At 39.0% G+C, this 24,304-nt stretch overlaps 1 long non-coding RNA gene across 14 annotated transcripts in view; it reads right to left on the bottom strand.

Moving 5' to 3' along the window:
* LOC136098868 (uncharacterized) overlaps nt 1-24,304 on the bottom strand; it is a 301,064-nt gene that overhangs the window by 184,545 nt on the left and 92,215 nt on the right. For 13 of the 14 annotated variants that reach the window (XR_011737607.1, XR_011737609.1, XR_011737606.1 and 10 more), the window contains one exon: nt 14,845-14,931. This is a non-coding gene — a long non-coding RNA (uncharacterized lncRNA). Of the gene's footprint in view, nt 1-14,844; nt 14,932-22,099; nt 22,137-24,304 lie in introns of all 14 variants that reach the window. The other variant, XR_011737615.1, reaches the window with a different exon arrangement.

The raw sequence follows: 24,304 nt of genomic DNA, 5'->3' as shown, positions 1-24,304 counted from the left end.
CATTTTTAGTTATGTTTTTGAAGACCAAGCAATGATTGCCTGCTATCACAGTGATGCAACCTGCAGCTACTTAAATACAGAGAAGGTGCAAATCAAACAAATTCGTCACTTTGTTCATTCTCTAACAGATACCTCATGGGACAAAAGATACATCAAGGGACAACACTGCCACACACTCAAGATTTTATCAGAAGTCTCTTGCTATTTGTAGGGGTTTTCTTTATGTACTTAAACACCTAGCTCGGAAATCATATGAAGTAATTGAACAAGAAACACCACTTTCCTTAGCCTCTTGTTTGTGGAGAGGTGTTCTTACAATAAAGATCTCTAGTACCACACCACCAACTGATTGAAGTTTTACTGGATGCGTTTAAAAAGTGATGCTCCCAACATGCACACACACACAAAATGGACCAAACTCTTCTCAGAGACATGATCCTAAATCCAACTGTGCAGCCACTCCTCTGACAAAAATCAAACACCCTTCTAAAAACATACAGCCTCAGATCCTGCTCACAGCAAGAGGATAAGCTGTTTGCAAAGAGCTGATTATGTGTCTGTGCAGGAGAAAATACAACTAAGTGGAAGAGAGCTCCTAGAGTTTTTCACTATGCATCCATATCACATCTCTACATTAACATATATAAAAATAATATGAGAAAAGCATTACAATGTCCACTTGCTAACACTTCTTAACCTTTTATACTGTTACTGCCATCTATTTCTGGGTGTGAGATGGTTTTGTTTTATTTTTGCCAGTGTTCAATTTCAGTCAGCATGCCAGCTTTCACAGACTAGACAATTAAAATGGTATTTTAAGTAAGATTTCACAAGAAAATATTATGTTACTCCCCTAAAATCAACTCACATTATATGAGCTGTACTCTCCTCCTACTGATAATACTATAATTTTCAAGGCGGGGGGGGGAAGGCTTTCCAGATTTTCTGGCCTGATTTCCACATTTATGTAACTAAACCATATCAGTTCCATGAGTCCATTACCCAGATATATAGTTTCTAAATCATGTTTATGTTATTCAGATACACAGAATTTCTATTTTTAAATCTACTGCTTTATTCATTGGTGTATGTGTTTATATGAGGACTAAACTTGAGGCTCACTGAGCAGCAATTCCTGGTTGTCCTTCTTTTGCCTCTATGAGTGGGAAGACAACAGAGGACCTTTTCTTCTTGCTTCTCTTGCCCAGCTCACTATTTATTTCACACTCAGTGGCCAGCAGTATTTGAAATTCATTCAGATAATCTCCCCAAATCCTTCAGATCTAGATCGTTTGAACCTGCTGATTTATACAGCAGCTCTGATTTTTCAAATGGCACTCTTAAGTCCTTTCTGTGAGCAGCCAGGTTTGCAAGAGTGGCCATCCCTCCCTCACCTGGACCTTGTGCTGTGTCATCAGGAGCATTTCAAATTCCCTCTTTACTGGTGCTTGACTCCTGCAGCCATTGAACAGTATAGAATATGTGAACTAACACACACACACACAAGGTCGCTTTCTTATTTGGAAAAGGCTAATTAGAGAAAAAACACTGACTAGCTCCAGTATGTTGTTTTTCTCATTTACAAGCAATCAGCTTTAGACTGGTTTGAGAAGTACTATCCTCCAGTCCTGATGTGTGTGCTTCAGAAAAAAAACTACTACAGAAACAATATTGCATTTTGATTATTGGTTTGCATATCTGCAGTATGAACAGCTTATTGTATAATAATGCAATTCCATTAAAATCAAAATAGTGGGGGTTTTTTGTTCTGTTTCATCTTGGTTTTTTTCTGTTACATGATCCACCACCACCAGTTGCTCATATACAAAGAACACACAGTTTTGGACAGCATGCCCTGCGACAGACTAACAAACAGCTCAAAAGGGAAGTTTTCAATTATCCTACTCCAAGTACATCATTCCTACTGGAAGAATATTGCAATCTGGAGATTATCGATTAATTAAATTTATATTAAAAATAATATCCTGCATTTTACATCCTAAATTTAAACAGATGTAATTAAAGCCTTTGAAAGTAATTTTGGCTAGTGCTTCATTTATATCTACAACTAAAGCAGACACTTTCTCTGGCATTTGCGCCAAGTTTGACTAATTCTTCTGCTCTGTTTTAATTACTGTATATGCTTTTCTGTTATAGTTAAGAATATCCATTACACACTCGAACAGCCAACGTTATGGGAAAGAGTGTGCTTTTTTTTAGTCTAGTGGTGTTTCAAATCATCATGCGATAACGGCAAAGTTCTGCAGCTCGCAGATGCTTCTGCTATATAGTGCTATAGATAGTCTGTACACACACGCATACACCCATGACCCGCATCTGACCTTGGCTGCCGCACCGCACAGCACAGCCAGAGCAACCTCACAGACATCAGAGAAGCTGCATAGCATCACCTTCAAGCCAATGTTATGCTTAAATTCCACTGCACTTCTCCTGCTATGGCACCTATATTAAAGTCAACCTCAATAAACATTTTCTTCTCAAAAAGACTGATTTGTTTGGAGTTAGATTCCTGGCATCGCCATCCCTCCTGTGCAAAAGCGAAAAATCAGTCCTGCCACAAACTCTGTTCATACAGCACAGCCCTGTACCGGCAGCCCCTGAGAACCCCAGCTTCCTATTCTATGTATTGGATTTCAGAGACTTGACAACAGTTATTCCTTAAGTTCAAGAATCCACATTGGACAAGTTTGGGAGATCACCCTTTCTAGTGCAAGTTTTAGGTTTCCAGTCCACTTGTAAAGTCAAGCAGGGAGAATTTCAAGTGCAAAAAAAAAATATGTAAACTGCTGCAATCCGGTCCTTGCTTTGCTTGGCTTAACTGCTGAGTTACCTCCCCAGGCAGCCAGATGCAAACTGTTAGTGGAACTGGAGTTTTAGATAATCGCATTTGGTGAGATCTTCCTGCAAAAACCAGCCTTGTTCTCCTCCTTGGCTTTGTAGACCAAATCACATGATGAAGTAACTTCTAAATGTATGTGTCACATACTGTACCTCTGTGTGTAGATAGACATTGTGTATGGTTAACACAAAAAGATCAGTGAACAAGTTCACCTAGAATTAAACAAACAATTTTGAGACCAACTGCTTCAGTCAGTCTAAATTTCAAAAAGGGAACAGCTGCAAGCAGGAGAAGGCAATCACAGATGTCTTAAATAAATTATGTGGGAGGATTTGTAGATTAAAAAAAAAGGGTATTTAAAACAGTATTATTTTACTGTTGGAAGTTTGAGATACTTTAAATAAAAGTAAAATATATACTTTTTGCATTGCTATGGGTCAGAGCCTCCTCTCAGTTGTACAAGCAAAAGCTGGAACTCATTACAGATAAATCAGCAGAATTCTGTGCATTTGAAAAAGTAGAACTTGTCCAAAAACTTGTTTCTAAAAGGAAAATAAGCCTCTGCATGTTAACTGGGGAGAATAAGACACCCTATATGTATAAAATGTTCATGTCCTTTCTACCATCATTTACGCAGGAAATATTCTCTTCGTTTCAATAAAACTCATAAGAACTGTATGTGACTATGTAAACTACTTTATTATTACCTTAATGCAGAGAATATCCAAAGGACTAATCCAGCCTAGTTTTTGTCCTATGAAAGTGTTCAAATTCAGGCTTGACAGGACCTTGAGAAACCTGATCTAGTGAAAGATGTCCCTGCTCATGGCAGAGAGGTTGGACTAGATGATCTTTAAAGGTTTCTTCCAACTCCAACCATTCTGTAGTTCTATGAATAAACAGAAGATTACCTCTTGTACTCAGAGTTCATATTATGGTGTTCCTTGTGAACAGTCTTTACGAAGAAGACAAGAACAATTTATGCCATTCTGGGGACATTTTTCAGTAAGAACTGACAAACCAGGGAAAGCAAAGGGTTAACCAGAATGTGAAAGTTGCCCAAAGCGAGTCAAAAATTATCAGACATTTCCCTAATAAACAAGTCACACACATGTTCTGCCCATATTAGGCTTTACCATGAATGCTTGCAGCTTTCCCACAGATATTCAGACACATCTAGGTCTAGATCCCGTCTCAGAGCATAAAATCAAGGGAGTTCCCAGCCCTGTGCCAGGAGACCAGCGCTGTGGGAAGGACCCATACCCATAAGTCCAGGAACTAGTTTCAGATACAAGACCTGGAGATTGGCCTTTTTCCTTTGTGGTGACAAAATGTTACAGTGTTTACCTGTACTGAATTTCAGTGTTTGCCAATACAAAGAAATCAAGCTGGGCAGCAGTTCCTTCTGAACAAACAAAAGTCTGTGTGCTATATTTTGTACTTCTTTTCCAAAGCTTTGGCCTAACCATCGATTGCAAAAGTATCAAAAACCTCATTTTTGTTTATTTTCAGACCCTTTATCAGAAAGTGTAGCATGCCAATCAAAACCTCTCCACTTCGCCTGCCATTTGGGGATTTTTAACAGATCTTGGGGTAGTAAGTACTCAACTTTTCCTTGTGATAAAGGCTCTGCTTTGAAAAATACAAGAATCAAAACCTGCAACACAGTCCTCAATAAAAATAAGAAGAAAGATTTAAACCAGTGCCCATTTGGGAAGCTCTGAGAAGTGAGCACACTCCATCTCTGATTCATACTCTTATTTTTGTTGTATTAATTCATTAAATGAAACACCTACCATTACAACATTCCTTTTTCCAATAGCTTATCAGTGTGTGCCCTTGACCATAGTACAAAAAATAGAATTTACCAGCACTCTGCAGGTGGAAGATTATTCTTCTGTATAAATTATACATCTCAGAATCTCAGCATTTCTTTCACACCAAAAACCTAGTCAAGCCTTCTCGCATCTGTGGGATAAATGGTTTGTTCCAGCCAGGGGTGCCAACAAATGCTGGTATTTCAAGAAACCTAATCTCTTAATGATTGGGATCACATGAAGGGTATAGCCATGAAAGAGACAGCTTGAAACAGGCCTAATCTCTGGCATATCTGAAGGCATAGAGGGCAGAGACGCAGCGCTGCCACCAACACAGCTTCGACTGACTGTAATCTGCCCACCCAAGGGTGGTCTGACCAGAACAACTGAACTGCATGTGGAATTCTCTCACACCAGTTCTTCTGTCCTGGGAAAGTACAGCAAGGCTGGCTAGGCCGGGTTCCGGCGGGACCTGACAGCAACGCAAACCTGCTGACAAGACAATATTCCTGCTCAGTCTTGCTTTGATCATAACAAAATTCCCACTTCCTGGTTTCCAGACTGCTTCCCTGGGTCTGCCATCTCATTGGTGCCTCTGAAGATGTCCTGAGCAGGCAGCCCCATGCTGCCTTTCCCAGTTTATGGTCACATACACTTATTTTTTTACAGATACACTGAAGGTTTTCTAATTCACTCCCCCCCATCAGCCAAATACAATGCTCATCTGTGCTGGGGCACACAGCAGAGGCTCAGCTTTTCCAGTCAGTCCACTCAGGGCCCTGATACAGAAGGGTACATCCCCCTCTCTCTCCTTCAACAGAGCCCCAGTCATCTGCCCCACAACAATAAGCCACCATCATCTTCACTTCCTTGCAAAATACAAGTATTTCCACCTTAGCTTAACCTCTCCCTGCAGGAGAGTCTACATGCTGCAATCCCCAAAAAACATTTTTAAAACTTTGAGTTGTAAGCATATTAAAACAAGTTTAAACTTCCAAGTCAAACTTTCAGTTGCACATAAACTAAACTGATGAGTCACCGTATGTACCCAATGTCCAAAAACATGTGTGCGATCTGCAACATGGTCCTCCTACACTGATGCCTGAAATAAGAAAAGGGACTGCCCTGACTGTATATAGAGTAGTAACGTAACCAGAATTAATCACGTCTGAGAGGGCTGAGAAGAGGCGCTGTCAGCTGCTGACCCGAGGAGCATTCAGCCTGGGAGAGGTCCATGCCTCCCTGGGACAGAGCACATCTGCAAAACAGGACATTTTCCAAGCTAAGAGTTGATGTGTTTTTCTGGCAGAGGGAACAGGAGCAGGAGGATTATGGTTACTTTTGAGGGCCCTGGGAAGGTGGGGGAGGGAGGTCAGGCACCCACAGCACATTCACATAATTACCAAGGCACACACACACATACACAAAAAAAAAAAAAAAAAAGGCTATTCTGATCCCTCCTTCAGCAGAACAGCAGCAGCATTCAGCAAGCCGTGAATTTACTGCGTGGGAGTTGCTTCAGCTCACTCGGGGAGCTTTTTCTGCCTATACTGGGTTATGTGTTCGGTGTGCCTTTTATTAGACCACATATATAAGAGGAGGCATATGAGGACTGAGAGAGTGACAAAGCAAGGGTGATTAGCAGATTGGCATTTCAGAAGTTAAACTGATTTTTTTTTTTCCAAAATACTCATCATGATAGACTATTTAATGATAAAATAACTGGAGCGTGGAGGAAACAACCACACTGAGTTAAGACTATCAGTCCCAATTAAACTTGATTTGACAGATTAAAGGATGACCGGTCAGTTTTTAAATACCCTATACTTTTTGTTCCGAAAGTTTCTAACATCAGAGCCCATTCTGGATGGCAGAATACTTACACCTATAGTTAAAATGAAGATTACAAAGCACAAACTGCTGAACACAAAATCAACATGACAAAACTAGTTCCAGGCTCCTGTTAGAAATCCACCCTAAATATCCTACAGCTGACAAAATAACCAACACTAAGCTGTAACCCTGCACAAACATACCCAGCCATGTATAGAGTTCAAGGCAGGTTGAGCCAAAAGTCTCAAAACAACAAATTTCTGGATATTCCAATAATCAAGTCTTCATTTAAATTTCTGTGATGGAAGTAAGATGCTTACCTTTCAAAGACTCAACAACTAAAAATTAACCAAAAGTACAAGCCCAAAGACAGCACAGAAGAGAGTAAACTGAAACCAGTAGCTTCAGAGAGAGACTGAAATGATAAAGAAAACATCACAGAAACAGAAATTTGTAATTTTCAAGGAAGTTTTGATTACTTCATTTCACCTAAAACTTCTTGCACGTTGACTCTCATGTACCCACAACATTTGCACTGGTACTCACTGTCTGCTGCCAGTACTGGACTGTGCAGTGATCATTCTCATTAGGATGAGTAAAGCTACCTTTAAGGATAAGACTATTTTAATTTCTGAATTTGAAGTTTACTGTACCTGTTACAGGCAACTCCATCTTAGTAATTTGCCAAGTATCAGGAGACCTGAAAGAATTCAGAAGCCAGGGATTTCCCCTGGAACACAAGCTGCAAATTTTTTCATCAGCACACGTCCTTGACACGGTTAAGAAGTTTGTGACTAACTCAGACACAGGTCAGAAAGATGCCACACTCAATCAAGATTCCCACGAAGACAATAGCAAGTCAGACCAAAATTTGGAGGCTAATTTAAATAAAACAGTGCCTGCTGTTCTGAAGACATAAACTGGCAACACAGAACAATTTAAAGTTATGGTATTACACTCTGCTTTTTATGACAGATCAATGCAACTTTAAGATAGTTGTTTCACTCTGTGATGCCGCAAATACATTCCGATTAATTTTTTGTGGTGAAAGTGATTGTGACAAGACTTCTGTACTTATTGATCAAATCTTAAATCCCGACATCCTTAAATCTTACAAAAAAAACCCCATATATGTATATATATATATATATATATATATATATTACTATTGCTAACAAGAAATAAGTATCCTCAAGTTATATGAAAATCTAGGTTTATGCCAGGGACACCTTACTTTTACCCAGCAGCTGGCTGTGCTGCTGAAGCACTGTCTCAACTCCTGCAAGTGACAATCTTGGAGCTGACCAAAGTTTATGACAGGCAGTGAAGAAAGTTTCTACAGTTCTCTGAAAGATCAGAGAGTTGTGATGTTACAGAGGAGGTTCAGACTTAGGGAATTCACTTAAAATATATGCTAAAGGGCAGGAGAGCGCAATGGGAACCTCTACCAGATCTGCTGGCAGTTCTGGTCTCACTCTTTGCTGCTGCCCTGCAGCTTCCAGAGTCAGACACTCGTCTTCAGCACTGGGAAGACACATCCACTTAACAATAGAAACAAAGTTGATCAATGAATGTACATGAACTGATATTTCCCTTGGAATAAAAGAGACCAAAAGAAACCTTTTCTAGAAATTAGAAGTTTCTTATCATGTTTTCTAGAAACACTCACACTGACTGTCCTTGGCAAAACCCAGAGTCTTTAATGCCTGTGTGCAAGCCAACAGGCAGGCAAGGCACATGACTTTTTTTCTTGAAACACATCTTATGAGTCAAGAAGTAAAGCCCCACAATTTGCTGTTTAGCAACATCACCACCATCATCAGTAGTCTTTACATAAGTTAATCAATAGACCTGGTAACAGCAAGGAAAATGCTTGATTATTTATTTCTACCTTTTCCATCCCAGGTATAAATCCCATCCCCTGTGACATCTGGGTTCTGGTTTAAACCACCGTAGCCTACAGCTTGAGTAGAGCTGATCAAAAAGTTTATTTAAAATTTGTGTTTCGTTTAATAGCGTTCTCAAAGAAGAGTTTTGGAAAATGTCAACATTTTCAACCTGAACTTGCCAGCTGTGCTGCTCTGGTCCTGAATTACAAGCCATGTCTCCCCAGGGTCATGGCAAATGGTGAGAAACAAGTCTGCTCTTTCACTGAGGACTACAGCTTTGTTCAACTGATAACTGTTGAGGCCAAAATAACTGCATGTGGTAATTATGAAGTAGTGTAATGCATGTACATGACAGAGATAAAGGTGAAATTTAAGACCTAAAGCTGATAGCCCTCCAAGTGCCACCTCTCACAGATTCTGGTAAGATTCAAGAAGCACTTCCAATGATATTCACCACCATTTCTCTAACAGTTGCATCACTTGAGCTATTCAGTCTCAGAGTTTTAAAGTAATAGCTGAAGTGTATTTTTCTACTATTTTCTTCTCATAATAAATGGAACACCCAAGCCATATTCACTTAATACCACAGAAAAAAGAGAAACAAAGAAGAAAAGGGAAGAAAGGTCACTGTCAGGCCAAGAGTAAGTCTGGAAAATTTCAACTTGAGACATGAGCATTTCAGGAAGTTATAAGTAATTGGAATAATAAAATAATTAAAAATGAAACACTGGAAAAATTTTAACTGTAGCTCATGCTAGCAAATATTAATTAATATATTTCAACAGTATTCAGAAAATCTTCTTGGCTGAGATACGAATGATCTGTGTGTTCAACATCACTCCCAACCTACTTGAAAAGGCAGAAGAAAGGGATAGATGGTGTCAGTCACAGCCGCAGCTGATGGAGGTCAGCACAGCTCCTTTGCTTTTGGTGGCACCAGTGAATCACAGGAAAAGGGAGCAAAACCAAAATCCCCCAACTTGCAACATCTTATCTAGTTTACTTCTGTGTTGCCTCCTCACCAAAGTGCCATGTCATCCGACCTCTCACCAGGACAGCTGATCAAAACGTGGCCTGTTCTGATGCCACCTACGAGGGTACAGAGAAGCAAAAAGAAATATTTCTCCAACTTAGAAGAATTTGCTGTTCAAATCACAAGTTCGGTGTTTTTGTTCCCACCCCCTCCCAGCACATTCCACTCAGCTCCTTGTCCTGCTACTCACAGGAGGGCCATGAATTGAATGAAGTCAAAGTTTTCTCTGCCTTTTTCCAGAACAGATTTATAACTGCAGACAGACTAAAACGCACCTTTTTTTCCCTTCACTGCTCTAGAGGAACATAAGATCTAGAAAGACAGCCCATAACTCCTGAATTCTGGTTGAAATAATCCTAGAATGATTATTTTTCCAAACAGTGCTCTGTTACAAAAAATTCAAACATTTTACGAAAATTCCTCATGACAACCCAGGTATTTAAATGTCTATATCTCCTGCAACAAAACTCCAATATTTGAAGTTCACTCCACTTGACTCCACTTAGCAAGTATTTGCAATGGGTAGGAATGCCTAAATACACCTAGTTTCTAATACAACTCTCTAAAGGCACCACCACCAGCGTTCTCATTTAAGTTCTTTCCATACACTGTGATACTGTGCTTCAGTCAGAAACTAGGTCATAAACTTCTCTATTGGAAAGCTTTTATAGCTGTTTGGATTAGTTTATTCTGTTCAAGAGGTTATAATAATAAAGGAAGCCTGCGAGCTTACTTTTTCCAAACTCTTGGTATGTTGTGGCCAGTTTGAGAAACTGGCCTGTTACTTATCCTTGTTTGGTTCCTCCATCCTCGATTTATTGTTTGCTTTGACCTCTTTCTGGACAAATATAAAACTTACCGTTTCACATGATTACCATGAAGGAGAACACAGAAAACTTTCTCATTTATTCCAGTTCCAGCATCAGTTTTACAAAAACATTGTCAGAGTTTCAAGAAGCATTCAGATGTTAAGAGAGTCCTGCCAAAGTTTACAATCCAGTTATATCCTGCTTTTAAAAAAAATTTTAAAAAAATTTTAAAAAAATACACTTGCTCTGTTTTTTCAATTTTATACAAGTCTCTGGCAAGAAACAATCCACTTCCATATATTCACATGCATCCAGATGATCTGTGGATAAACCTTATTCTCTTTAGTCTAATCAAACTGGCCAACTCACTTTCTACCATTCCAAACACTCACATTTTTCTCAGCCACTCCTTCACTTCACAGGAAGCAAAGCAGCAGATTTACTCTTCTCCCCACCACCCCTTTTTGAAGGCTTAAAACAGTGAGCTAACAGTTCAACAAAAGTTCTAATATTGCAAGGCTTTTTCATTTGAGGTTCCTCCTCTTTGTTCTACATGAAATAGCTGGTAATTTTGTACCACAGACAAGTTCAGTGTCCATCAGTCTCCCAGAAGGGATTCAGGGGCAAACCTTTGCCCATTTTCTGGGGACTTGAGGAACAAGGCACCCAACAGTCTCCTCTAAGTAAGAAAGCTGATTTGACAGTTTTTACATGCTTTTCCGTGAACCATCAGAACAAATACAGTGGAGCCATCTTCTATTGAAAAAGCCTTAAATCATATGCTACATCCAGCTCGCCTTATATCTCATGAGGATTCAGCTGAAGAGGCCCTGCACATCAAGGCAATCCTTTGTAAGAGCTGCCTTATTGCTTTCTGCCCCAAATATAGGTGAAGAAGGGAAAATGAGGGCAGATGGGGTGGAAATAAGTGTACAACCTTAAATTGGTTCTGTAATCAGGAACAGATATTAATTCTAAGATCTCCAGTGTGTTTTGAAGAAAAACAAAAACTGAGAGAAAAAATAAACCTAGCTTTTGCCTAACTGCATAAATTCTGTCTCCCAAATATTCTCTGCCAACAAAGGGAGTCAGTATAATTAAATTGTTCTCCTTCAACTGGCTTTAAGATTTTAGCCAGAAGTTGATTTTTGGTTCTGCTCGCTTTTACAGAATTTTAAAAGTTTTTACTCTTAAAAAGTGTGTTAGCTTGTGTTCTGTACTTAGTCCATTCACAGTATTGAATGGTACCTTTCAGACAGACTCACCTTCAGCAAAGCCATAGCCTTTTCCAGTTCAGGAATCCTACCACAATAGTTAACATCATATATATTGCACAGTGTATTTTTTGACTCAAAGTAAGTCAGGTAGATTTTTGCAATATTCACACTTCCTTCTATAGCCTTGACACATTAGCTGGAATATGTGCAGTCAGGTCCTCAGTACAATGATTTTGCAGCAAAGGCACTATTGGGTAATTCTCCTTTTTTCTTTTTAGTCCACCTTAAGTTTCTGTGAACCCAAAAGCAATGTTTTAAACATCAAAAGAAAAACAACAAGCAAAAATATAGTCCAGTTCTGATTAATGGTCCTATATTTTAGTGTGTGGTTGGAAGGCTCAACGCATTGAGTGCATGTCCTCAGGATATTTGAAACTTATGATGGTTTCTTCCACACAATCTTGAATTCTGACAAGAAAAAAAAATGGTTGGGATGACTGCCTCATAGCTGAGTATACAGAGCATCTTCTCTGTTGTTTTCTGGAGTTCCAGCAGGTACAGAACATAAAAGCCACACAATCCCCAGATTATTATTAACACACATTAAAAATAAATAAATAAATAAAATAAAATTTAAAAAAGGAAATTAGCTCAAAGAGAAAAGCAAGGAAGGTCTGAGCTGCTGCCTTAAATCTACACATTAGGAAAGGCAGCAGCAGTGAGAAAGCCACAGAAACCCTTTAGTTTCATTTCCCTTCAAGGAGGTTTTAGTCTAGCTATTCAAAAAGATGCCATCGTTAGACCTTAGCACCCATCATCCTTTCCCACATCTCAATGGAACAGGAAGGGCACTACTCAACTTCTGACTCTCCCGGCATGTCATCTTAGTCCCCACATTAAATGAAGTTAGCAAGTATGAGATTTAAAACTAATTTTAGGGAGTGTTCCTTCCCTCCCTGCTTCCTCCTGGCATTCAGCTGTGGCATTCTGAACAGCATGGAGCAGCAAAGCCTAAAAATCCACCTGAGTTCAAAACTTAACCTGACAAATTTGCAGAAAGGGAAAGTATACCCAAGACTACTCAATACAGAAACCACTACTGACTCAGAGATCTTTCATCTACAAATCATTAAATGCTGATCCAGGAAGCAACCATGTAGTGGGCTTGCTCCACTTTCCTCTCCTGACATCAGCCACCAGTCACTTCCTGGGACAGGCAGCTGCTATACCTTCCCTAAAGGTTTAGGCTTAACCTGGTCCCTTGATCTAACTGATGCTGACATTTCAATGCGTTTATGCTCTTACAGCCTGCAAGTTGCAGAATAAAGTAAACTCCAGGGTCATCCATTTGTATATTTTGTTCCCTTGCCTTAAGACACCTCTGTAACACTGTGCCTATATTAGATGTACATTTGGCTCCAACCTGAAAAGAATGCATTTTTCACCGTATTTATCTTTGCAATACTCTTACAAAGGAAGAAAATAAAATAGGAGAACAATTGTTAACCCAGAAATACTAAAGTTAATGCACTAAGACACCGCTAGGTCTTTTTCTTTACCTGAAAAGTACATTTGGCAGTAACCACCTTCACTTGTGGGCACTGGCTGCCTAGCAGCGCTACATGACCAGCACAACAAGGTGATTCTCATGTGCACAGGAAGCTCAATGTAGCCCTGGGCATACCAGAGTTGTGCAAAAAAAATACTCTAGACACACTCTCTTTTCTATCAGAAATGCAAGCACATAGGTATGTAGGCACTTGCCTTCCACTGATATGGGGACTAAAGAATGTGTCCGTGGTTTCCCAGGAAGCTTGTGACAGAGCAAAAGTTGAAGCAAGACCAACATTTGCTTGCCTTTGTGCAGGCTTTACAATCTTGATTTAACTTCCAAGGGTATCGACAGCTTGACAACTATATCTTGAACTGTCACAGCCTCAAAGAACAATTCAAGTTAATCATTCAAGAAATGCTGAAATTGTCCTTATATTCAGGCCTACAATTTTAACTGCTAATGTGAAATAAAATTCAAAAGTTAAGGCTTTTACACAGTGGCAAGGATAAAGACTATAATAGCAGTAGCTTATTTGTTACCATCATTGTAATCAATTACATAGGATAATTTCCCTTACGAGGAAAGGCTGAGGGAGCTGTGTCTCTTTAGCTTGGAGAAGAGGAAACTGAGGGACAACCTCATTAATGTTTATAAATATGTAAAGGGTGAGTGTCACAAGGATGGAGCCAGGCTCTTCTCAGTGACAACCAATGATAGGAAAAGGGGCAATGGATACAAATTGGAACACAAGAGGTTCCACTTAAATAGGAGAAGAAACTTCTTCTCAGTGATGGTGCCAGAATACTGAACAGGCTGCCCAGGGAGGTTGTGGAGTCTCCTACTCTGGAGACATTCAAAACCCACCTGGACGCCTTCCTGTGTAACCTCATCTAGGTGTTCCTGCTCCAGTAGGGGGTTTTGGACTAGGTGATCTTTTGAGGTCCCTTCCAATCCCTAACATTCTGTGATTCTATGATAATTACATATTAATAATAATCTTAGTTTATCAACATCAGATGGTTCTTGCACACAAGATGACTGAGGAAGACAGTTTGCTCTTTTGTGCAAAGAAACACACTTGCTGGCTATTCCTATCTTTGTTAGAAGTAGATTTACTGAAAAATTTAATCTTATTAAGTCTCTATTTAACAAATTGAGACACATGGAGACACAATATAAACTTGCACCAAACTAGCCATTACCACTACAGATCCATGCACAAAATCTGGAAATTGGATCACAAAGGGTAGAAGACCAACATTTGCTGGAGAGACAGCATCTCCCTCATGGGATATGGCTGGAATTCACTACATACACCCAAAAAAAAAAAAAGGCGTTTTGTTTTCGTCTTCATGGAAATATTTTTACCAAAGTATTAGCAGACTAACTGGTAAAAAGTTGAGTAGGGGCAAACCTCAAAAATATTTTAGCAGGCCAAGTGTGGTTTAGAGAATTAAAGCCTTCTGGAATAGATGCTCCAATCTGGTATAATATAACGTGGATGGAACTAATGCCTGCAGGAGAAGTTGGGTTGATAAAAGAATTAGAAGTGACAGACCATATTTTGTAATAACGTTTCAATCATTAAAAGCCAATTCAACACACAACGTCATCTGTTGTCAAAGTTACCAAACCTAGGAGAAAAACCAAAAGCCTGCTTACAATGATTTACAGAGACACATATGTAAACAATCATGTAGACATGAGATTTATACTTTATATTCAGTGAGTTTTGATGCTGTAATGTTGAAGACTGCTACCATTGAAGCTTAACCAAAACAATGTGAGGGAAGTTAATGAACAACCAAATGGCATACATCTGATTTCTTACCTGAAGCATGTTCATCAATCATTACTGCTGTCCCAGGGTAATGCTTCAGCAACCACGTAACAAAAGGATCTGGTGAAGTCCTAAATGCTAAAAAGAAATATAGGCATGTTACACAATACAAAAGTCACCAAATCCACACAAGCAGAACAATAATACTTCAGACTTCAGTCTTATGCTGCACTTACAAGATATTTTTTTTTGTTGTTCAGACAATTCTTTTTTTAAACTGTGGTTTTTACTTAGACTTTTTCTTCAGGCATTCAAACAAAGTTGCGCTACAGCCATTCAAAGTAGAACTAGAACCACAAGAAACACAATTACTAATAAGACTAATTATAAATGGAACATCAAAATGATATGTAAAAACAGAAGTATTAAAAGAGAAGCTGTCATCCTTAGCTGGTTTAATGATTTGGCAACTATGCTGCACCCACGTATTCACTTGTTGATATTTATTCATACTGTATACAGAGAAGTTTTTCAGTTCTCACAGGAAAAGAAATAGCATTTCCAAATTATGGTTATATTTGACAGAAATAATTACTTATGGTAAAAGTGAAATGTATTTATCCTTAATATTTTTCCTTTATTTCCAGTTTCAGCTGGAAAGCTCTATATTTCTTAAGCATCCAGGTATAAAGAATACTCTAAAATTTTGGACACAGCATTCTTGAGAGATGTATTTTGACTTTATACTCACAACACAAATATGTTAAAATGTTCTGCAACTTACAATTGCTATACTGTGTCTCTGCAAAATATTCTCTTTCTAGGCCAAATACTAAATTGGAAAAAACATGCACTGCTAATGTTGCATGCATATGCTTGATGAACAGAGTCACTATGCGGTAAGCTAGCTAGCAAATTAACCTTTCAGATTTCATGTACTGTAATTATCTCCCGTGTCTGCAAGCATATCACCATAAACTACATGGACAAAACACGTTTTCTAAGAGACAAGAAACTTCTTTGTAACAGTATGCCAGCAGATCTGCTTTTATGAAAGATGCCACATTTTAGTGTGAAATACACCTATATCACACATTTTCTTCCTTATACACATTGTGTATGCCTAACATACATAAAAAGAGAAGACATGATAGTTGTACCATTACCTGCAGTGGCTTTGGTCTCAATTTTTCACATCACAACCCAAAGTTTCTGGAAATCCGATCAGATTAAAACAAAATCAGCCCACTTAGCAATACCACAACAACTGCTTCCACAAACTACGCTTACAAAACTCAGGTCTCTTCCAACAGAGTCTCTGCAGTTTCTACAAGGTCATTTATTTCATTAAGATCTCTGAAGAACATAGGAAAAACAGAGAACACCTCTAAAATCACAGGCTGTTTACCTGAACTTACAGTCACAAAAATCAAACCAACCGATTATAAAACAAAGTTGATAAAGGACCATGCCTAATTTATCTGACTGCATTTAGGTCCTACCTTTAGAGGATACTTGCCACTTGTGACTAATCAAAGCCACATTGAACATTAAACAAGAGACCATCAGAAACATTTGGCTCAAAGACCACTGGTACAAGGCTAGAGCAAAGAACAAAAGTTCACACGGTATTCTATGCAGACTGTGGTTCCTCAGCCATCCCTGTGTACTGCTGGTGGTCCCTATAGCTTCAGAAGGTGGTCCTCAAAATAATTATAAGAAGAAAAAATTGAAACCACATTCCTGAGCATGCAAGCAAGAAAACAACAGGAGAGAAATAAAGAGTGGGTCAACATTCAAAGTTTAATGTGATTCTCATCTGGTTGCAAATGAAAACCACTCTTGAAACACAGTACAATGTTGTTCATAGATTTTTCTTTTCTCTGAAAATATATTAGGTGGTCTTTTGATGAAACAAAGATTGAGAAATACTTCTACAAGTTATATTTCTTTGTAAATATATCCTGGACACATAAGCATGTCTCAAAGTAAAAATAAGCAACAAAATAAGGAAGTAAAAATAAGGAACAAAAAAAGCACATGACAGAACCTAAAATGCTTCCCCAGTTCTTGGTTCTATGTGTGTGCTCAGGCAGCATCTTGGACTATTACCGAGGAGACCTGTTTATGTACCAGCCTTCGTGCCTTGGCTTCAACACCAAGAGCTCCCAGACAGGCAACCCAGATGGGTGCTATGGCATTTTTTAACCAGCGGATCAAGAGGGTCACTGACCTACCAACCATGATTCACTGACCACCTCCAAAGCCCAAATACAGCAAAAGACAAAGCTGATATTAGGGCTTTAACCTTTAAAATTAGATTACTTTCGTCTGTTTAATTTCTTAAACCAATCAAGGCATCCACATCAGTCAGTTTTAATTACTTGTTTTCTGTCCCAAGGAAATGGATACAAGTATTGATTTGACTACTCAAATAATAGTGCTGCCTGAGACTAGCAGTTCTACAATGCTGGGGAAAGAGTCAAGAACACTATGATCAAGCTCCTTCCCTCCTCTCCTCACAACATCTCCATATAAGACAGGAGAGCCCTCCTCAAGGACCAGACTACTGCCCCAAGTAGTGACTCAGCCCTTCACAGCACTTGCTCAAGTAGAAAGGGACCATAGCCCAGCCATTGACAGCCCACCGAGACACCCCTGGGTGAGGAAGCCTCCTGCCAGCAGCTCCCCTGCTCTCCTCCACTCCTGGGCAGAGGTGCAGCTTGGAGACAAGATCTGTGTATGCAGCTGAAGAAAGTCACCCTGAAAGTCCTCCCTTTCTGCCAGGAATCACTGAAAGCCGTTTGTGCTAGGTGGGGAAAACATAGATGCTCATGTGCAGCAATGAAATGCATCATCCGAGCCTTCCTGGCTGTCAGGCTTGGTCTCAGCATAACTGTCCACATGGCACCCATTTGCACCAAGCAAACTTTTGGGGCAGAAGATTACATAAAACACATCATAAGACATTGTTTCCTTCACAGATATCATCATTGCCTTTTAGACGAACTAGACTAGGAATTATTTTTCAAGTATAAGATCATTTGTAGGCCAGGAACTAAAGTACTAACATGAACTAGCTCCATCCCATCCTTTGTAAGAGTTCCAAAATTACAATAACAGCAGAAGAGGGGTCAGAGTGAGATAATCACTTGTTAACAGTTTTAATAGTAAAGCTTTATTGGTTTTCCCTATAGATTTTCATAGTTATTATGGTGAAATTAAGCATTTTTCCTCCAAGTGAACTCTTGTTAATCCTTTTATTTAGGTTCAGAGCTACAGTATTTGACCCTGCAAGAACATTCATCTACAGTCACAGCTGGAGCTGTAGAAATTCATTTATTTGCAAGGCAGAAACAACTGAAAGGCCAAAGGCTTATCTACAATAAAATCTGAATTTCACTGACTTGCCCAAAGAACAGGATGAAACCAAAACATATGATCAGACACCTCATCGAGAAACAGATGTGGCAAAACACTGGCACATTAGAGAAATACAGTTTAGCGGGGGGGGGGGGGGGGGGGGGGGGGGGAATCTAAAGGTCTGTCATATCAGCAAACAAGCTTTCATTCTTTAAAAGATCTGAATTTTAAAACCAGGTTAAATTCAACCCAAGTGAACTGCCATTAAGAGAGCACTCACACTTAACAGTGCTCAAGCCCAGACACTCATCTCACACCTTTGACAGTCACGCTCACTTTCAAGATTTAGATAAAGCCAGGAAGAATAAAAGCACCAAGAACAGCCTGTTCCTGCTTTCCTGCTTCAGCTTGTTTTTCAACTTCTCAGGCCATTTTCTCCCATGTAAGTAAATAACAATAAAAATGTGAGGAATGCTGGAAAGTCAGATTGTCCGAGCATAATGCAACAGTTTACAAAAAAAAAAAAAAGCAGAACTGTAGCCAAGTCAATGGGTCAGTGTGTGGTGTAGAAGGATGTTGAAACAACTCATGAGCAGACAGAACTTAAAGCAAGAAGAACTTAAAGCAAGAGTGACAACCTGCCGTTGCACCCTTGGAAGCTAGAATCTGGATCTTCCTTCCACTTGTGATGGTTTTAAAAAAATACTTCAAAAGCATTTCTTAGTTGTTTCATTTTCTCCATATTAAAAAAGAAAACTCCTTAAAATAATATTCAGATTCGATTCTTCTTACAACAAGCTTTAGATAAATACCTGCTAGATGCATCACGTAGCTGTTTCACACAGTGTGGATTTAAAGACTTACATTAACTTGATCAGGCATATGTACATTCATCGCCTTTTAAATAATATTAAAGTTTGACCCATTAAACTGATCAGAAACATCTGTACATCCACAAACATTCACAGCAATTTATTTTAAACATGTTGTGCTGAAATGTTTACTTATGTTTTCTAAAAGCTTGGCATCCCTGACACTTTTGAGACCTCAATATCTTGAATTTTTCAAATCATTGCTTTCCTAATCAAGGAATAAAGGGACATAAAAGCTCCATTTAATGAAATTATTTAGAAGCAGGGGGTTTTTTTGCATGGAGAAGCTAAGCACACAAAAGCCAGAGTACTTTTAATTCTTGCCCACAATTTAATTTAAGCATTTGACTTGCTTACATTCCAAAAGAGATTTGCAACACATCCTATATGAGAAAATATTACAGCCACAGTAGAACTCCTACAAACCTCTATCTGAAACAGAATTGGCAGCTCTTTAATAGAATTGTCAAATAAGAAGCAACTGTTAAAAAAAAAAAAAAAGGCACCAAATAAATTTCAATTAATCGCATTTATATCTAGCATTTTTATCCATCTGAAGTGAAAATAGATGTAATTAAATCACACCAATGATGGATCATTCTCCCTTTGACATTTTACTATCCGTGTATTTTATCCTACTACTCCATTTAGTATAGCTGCCCTTAGCACTGTGTTCCCAAAGAGACCCAGCTTACAAGAAGATTCAGGTCAGATTTCACTGATTAAAATTATTCTATCACATTGGCATAGGGCATCCACTAAGGAATCCATATGTAGGAAATAACAAGTGCTGTTCAGCCTTTGGAGGTTTGTCTGCTGTGATTTTCTTGGATGAAGAGGACAAGATTTCAGGAGGAAAGGCAAAAGGGAGCATGGAGTCCCCCCACAGCAGAGCTGGAGAAGGGACTGGAGCTGCTGAATCTTCACAGATCCTTCCTCCCTCTATACAATTGGGATACTTTTAAGTACTACCTGCTAAACAACTATTTCCTTAAAAATATCTGTCAATATAAATTCATATTAAACTAATATTGCTATGCATATTGCTATGATCACGTGATAAAGAACAGTGAAGTAATGGTGTTCGGATGGTTTTCCTCATCTCATTTTTCTTAATAGTGCTAATTTCCCAAAAGGAGCAAATTCCCTGAGCAGGACCCACCAGATTACACAGATTAGAGTGGTCTTTGAAGATGAGTTATGCCAACAGCACTCACAAGTTAATCAGGGTCTACACAATGAAACCAGAACTTTATGCAGAAATATTAAGGATGCCCAGGAGTAACCAGGCTGACCTAGTTGTATCACGTTACCAAACAAAGCAAGAAAATTCAAACTATGTTTCTTTCTGAAGCGGCAAAATAACAAACAGTCTTCCAATTAAAAGCTGACTTTATTCACTTACAAAAGTCATCATGAGCTACAATGGCACCACCACCCCCTCCCTCCTTCTTAATTTTGTTCTTTTCATTATCATTATCCCAGGTGGCTTTCAGGAAGTCCCTGCAAACTACTCACTATTATGAAGATGGCCTATTTTAATCACAGTCCCTTGGCAAGAACAGCTAATTATCTAACTTTTATATCTGAACTACCAGATGGCTTTAGTTCTATACTTAACTTGCTTTTAGTTTTCAGTAAGTAGTGACATTTGCATATTAGATGATGTCTGGGATGACACAGAACACAAATACCTCCAGTACCAACACCAGTTCCTCAGATACAGGCAGAAAAGAAACATATGCATCTAATGCCTTCTTCCACTAAAATAATGAAGTCACCTAAGATGGCAGGTATCTTTCTTGTTTTATTTTCTTATTGGACATTGCCCAAAGGCATGCCAGCTTCCCCTTTTGCAGACAGGCCTCCACCTTCTCCTCTGAAACTGCACACCTCCTAGTGCTGAGAGGAAAAGAGCTGAAACCTGAGGGAGGGGGTAGGGGTTTTGTTGTTATTGGTTTTCTTTTTTCTTTAAACACTATCAATATCCATTCAAAGAAAAGCAAGAAGGAACTCCCCTTCAAGAAAAGCAAGAGGGAGCCAACCCATTTTAGGCTTTCATGTTTCTCCTCCTGAGACTGTAGTTTGGGTGCACATACCCACCCAAGACAGCAGGACGTGTGCCACTGCCCTGCACACCTGGGTGCTGAGTGCTCAGGAAGCGTCTGCACATGGTGTCCCATGGGACTGCGCAAACACTCAAGCTTGGGGGGACAGTGCAGCAGGACTGTCGTCACTGACGGTGCAATCAACAAATACAGTTTGTGTGTGCTTGCCAGGACATGTACCAAATGCAGTCAGATTGCAGCTAGTTCCAGACTTGTGGGTTTAGATGGGGTTTGAGAGTTTCAATTTCCACCTGACATGGTGGACTTGTAAAGACATAAAACAAGGAGTGGATCTGGCCTGAGTGTGTTGAGGCAGCATTTACCACTGGCACACACTAGGAAAACACAGTTGACTCCAACTAAAGACACTGGATATCAAAAACACATCAAGGCCAAAGATCACCCAAGTGAAGGAGTATCGTATTCTCAGACGATATATTTCAGGCAGGCAAAAAACAATGGATATTAACCATATCAAACATATCCCTTATGAGTCACACTCATAAAGTGCAGGCATTTTCCTCTTATAACCTTCTCACTTTACTTAAAATTCCAAAGTTTATTACATATACGTATTCTACACTGCCAAGTCCCCATTTTTTCCAAAAAGTAGCAGTAATGCAAATATTGACTATTTTTTTCCCCTATGGCTTACAATTGCTGTGAATAACTGTAACCATTCAATGACATTGCAACATTGACTAAAAAATAATTGAAGAATCCAGGCTTGAGGAAACTCCCGCATCCATTACAATACAAGAGTTAACTTCATTTCTACTTTTTTTTTTTTTTTTTTTAAGGAATCTGTTTTCCTGATACAAAAACAAATGGAAAAGCACACAACAGATAGGAAAGATGATGTTATATTCAAGCTCCTAAAGGGTACCACAAGAAATGACAAATAAGATGTCACACAAACAAAAAATAACCAAAGTTACTGTATATCTTTAAATAGTCACTCACTTTTAATCACCTTCTTTATAAGGGTAGGAATGTATTTCTAGAACACAGAAAGAAAATACCGTCATAATCAGAAATACAACTATTAGTCACATTAATAGTAAGAATATATATACACTTAATTAAATTATACTGGAAGCAAATTCAGAAGGGAGAATTGTTGCCTTTTTTAAAAAAATACTATTCTAACCCCTGATAAAATCAATTACTTCAGTCAAGAACTAGAAACAACAACGTTATCATGTTACCGTAGTTTATACAATAGTTAAACATCACTGCAGCATAAGCATATTTAAGCATAAATAATAATCAGAGCTTTCTTGGTTTTACAGCAGTGACTGTCAAGCAGGACAGCAGGAAAGAAAGGCTGAACATCTGACACTCCAGAGACAGAACTGATTTTTGTATTGTGGCAAGGATGCTCATTGGTGGAACATCTTTAGACTGACAAACTTGGTAGAGTTCTCAGGCTTAGGTTTCATTTCCAAAACTGCTTTGATCTTCTCACCCTTAGTGGAAGTTATGTCAGGTTTCATTTTCTGCCACTACAGTCCAACTGAAGTCGGTTCTTGGAACAAGTACTCCAATAGAAACCCAAAACAAACAAACAGAAAATCCCACTACCCCCCTCTTCTCCCGGCCCCAATTTAATATTTGCTTCAAAGTATTTATGTAGGATTTAGACAGGCAAACCTTCCCAATTGCAGTTGTAAATTACATCCATAGAATGTATAACATTAATCTTCTAACAATCAAAGGCTGCATTATCTATTTTTAGTAATCTACAGAATTTTTGGAGCTGACTTAAGAGTCAGTGCTGAACATAAGAGGTCTTGGGAAGCTGACTTGAGTTGGACTGTAGTGACAATCTCTAGTTATATTTCACAGAACCCTAGATCCTCCTAAAATGGAAAACAAGGGTAACTATTGCCAAGAAAATGAAGTTTGCTTGATTTTTTTCCCATGTAGTGCTATTTAATGTTCAGCTAACCAGCTTGGGTTCTGACTGGTTTGTAACACTGCAGCGTCTGCTGTCACTCCTCAGTTTCAGTTTCATTAAATCAGTGGGTGAGTGTACAAGCTGTGATTTAAAATGAAGTGTCCTAGATTGTTCAGCTTCCATCACGTAGTCATTTGACCAACCAGCAGCAACATGGGCGAGATCTCAGTTGCCTGCCCTGTCCTGGCTGCCCAAACCAGGTTTAGGCTATATCCCATTACTGAGCTCAGTTGTACAACATCTCGCCTAGAGGAGTCCCTAGCTACATCCCAACACCAGGACAGGACAAGACTCCTGTCTTTTCCATACATACAGACCCAGATGGAGCTCAGAAACACCCCTAACAGGGTTAGGGCACTGGGGTGCTCTGTAGCATGCCCCTGATTGCAAACAGAGACTCTGCTTGGATGTCCTGTCACTTCAGTTCTCCACTTAAACAAAAAGCTCCTTCACCACAAAAGCGATGGAAAGTTCAACTTATTCATGAACATAAGGAACATAAGCAATAGTGCCCATGTAGGCGAATTATTGACAAAGAGTAACAAATTCAAAGAAGTGACTCAAGTACACTGAGTCCTCCTGAGTCACTCCTCTGTGGGATTTCTGCTCCATAGTGACTTTGAGAGAAAGCCTTGACTATCCCACAGCATCCACTTATGTATATGTATGCTGCCTGTGTCCATTCTACAATATGAATCATTTCCTTTGTGCAACTTCCTTAATTGGAAGTCTCCTAAAAGAAAAGTGAGGGAGTGGGAGGTGGGAATCTCAAAAAAAAAAAAAAATCTAGAGAGCACACAGACATAATTTTTTTCATGACCAAGGCCACCAGACATTTCAAATGTAACAGATAACACCACTAACAGCATATATATTAGTGGTGCATATTAATAGCAAACGTTTCCTTCCTTTTTTCATGAAAGAAGTCAGTTGATTAAATGGTACAAGAAGTAATTTCTTTCTTTAATTTTCATCCATCCTTAGTACCTATCAGTGCACAATTCTTTAAGTGCCAACAGTCTGACACGGTATATGAAAGACCTGTGGTCCTGCAGACATCCATAACATTGTGTTACAATTCTGATTTACAACAATATCTTAATATCATCTAATAAAACAACGAACACGAGCGATCTACAGCAAAATCACAGGCTCTCCAGATACAGACCAGCCTGGGCAAGCCGCTCAAGTGAGTTATCTTCAGTACT

Source organism: Patagioenas fasciata, chromosome 2 (genome assembly GCF_037038585.1).
Source record: "Patagioenas fasciata isolate bPatFas1 chromosome 2, bPatFas1.hap1, whole genome shotgun sequence".
In the NCBI taxonomy this organism is placed as follows: Eukaryota; Metazoa; Chordata; class Aves; order Columbiformes; family Columbidae; genus Patagioenas; species Patagioenas fasciata.
This window is presented reverse-complemented; position numbering and strand designations above follow the sequence as displayed.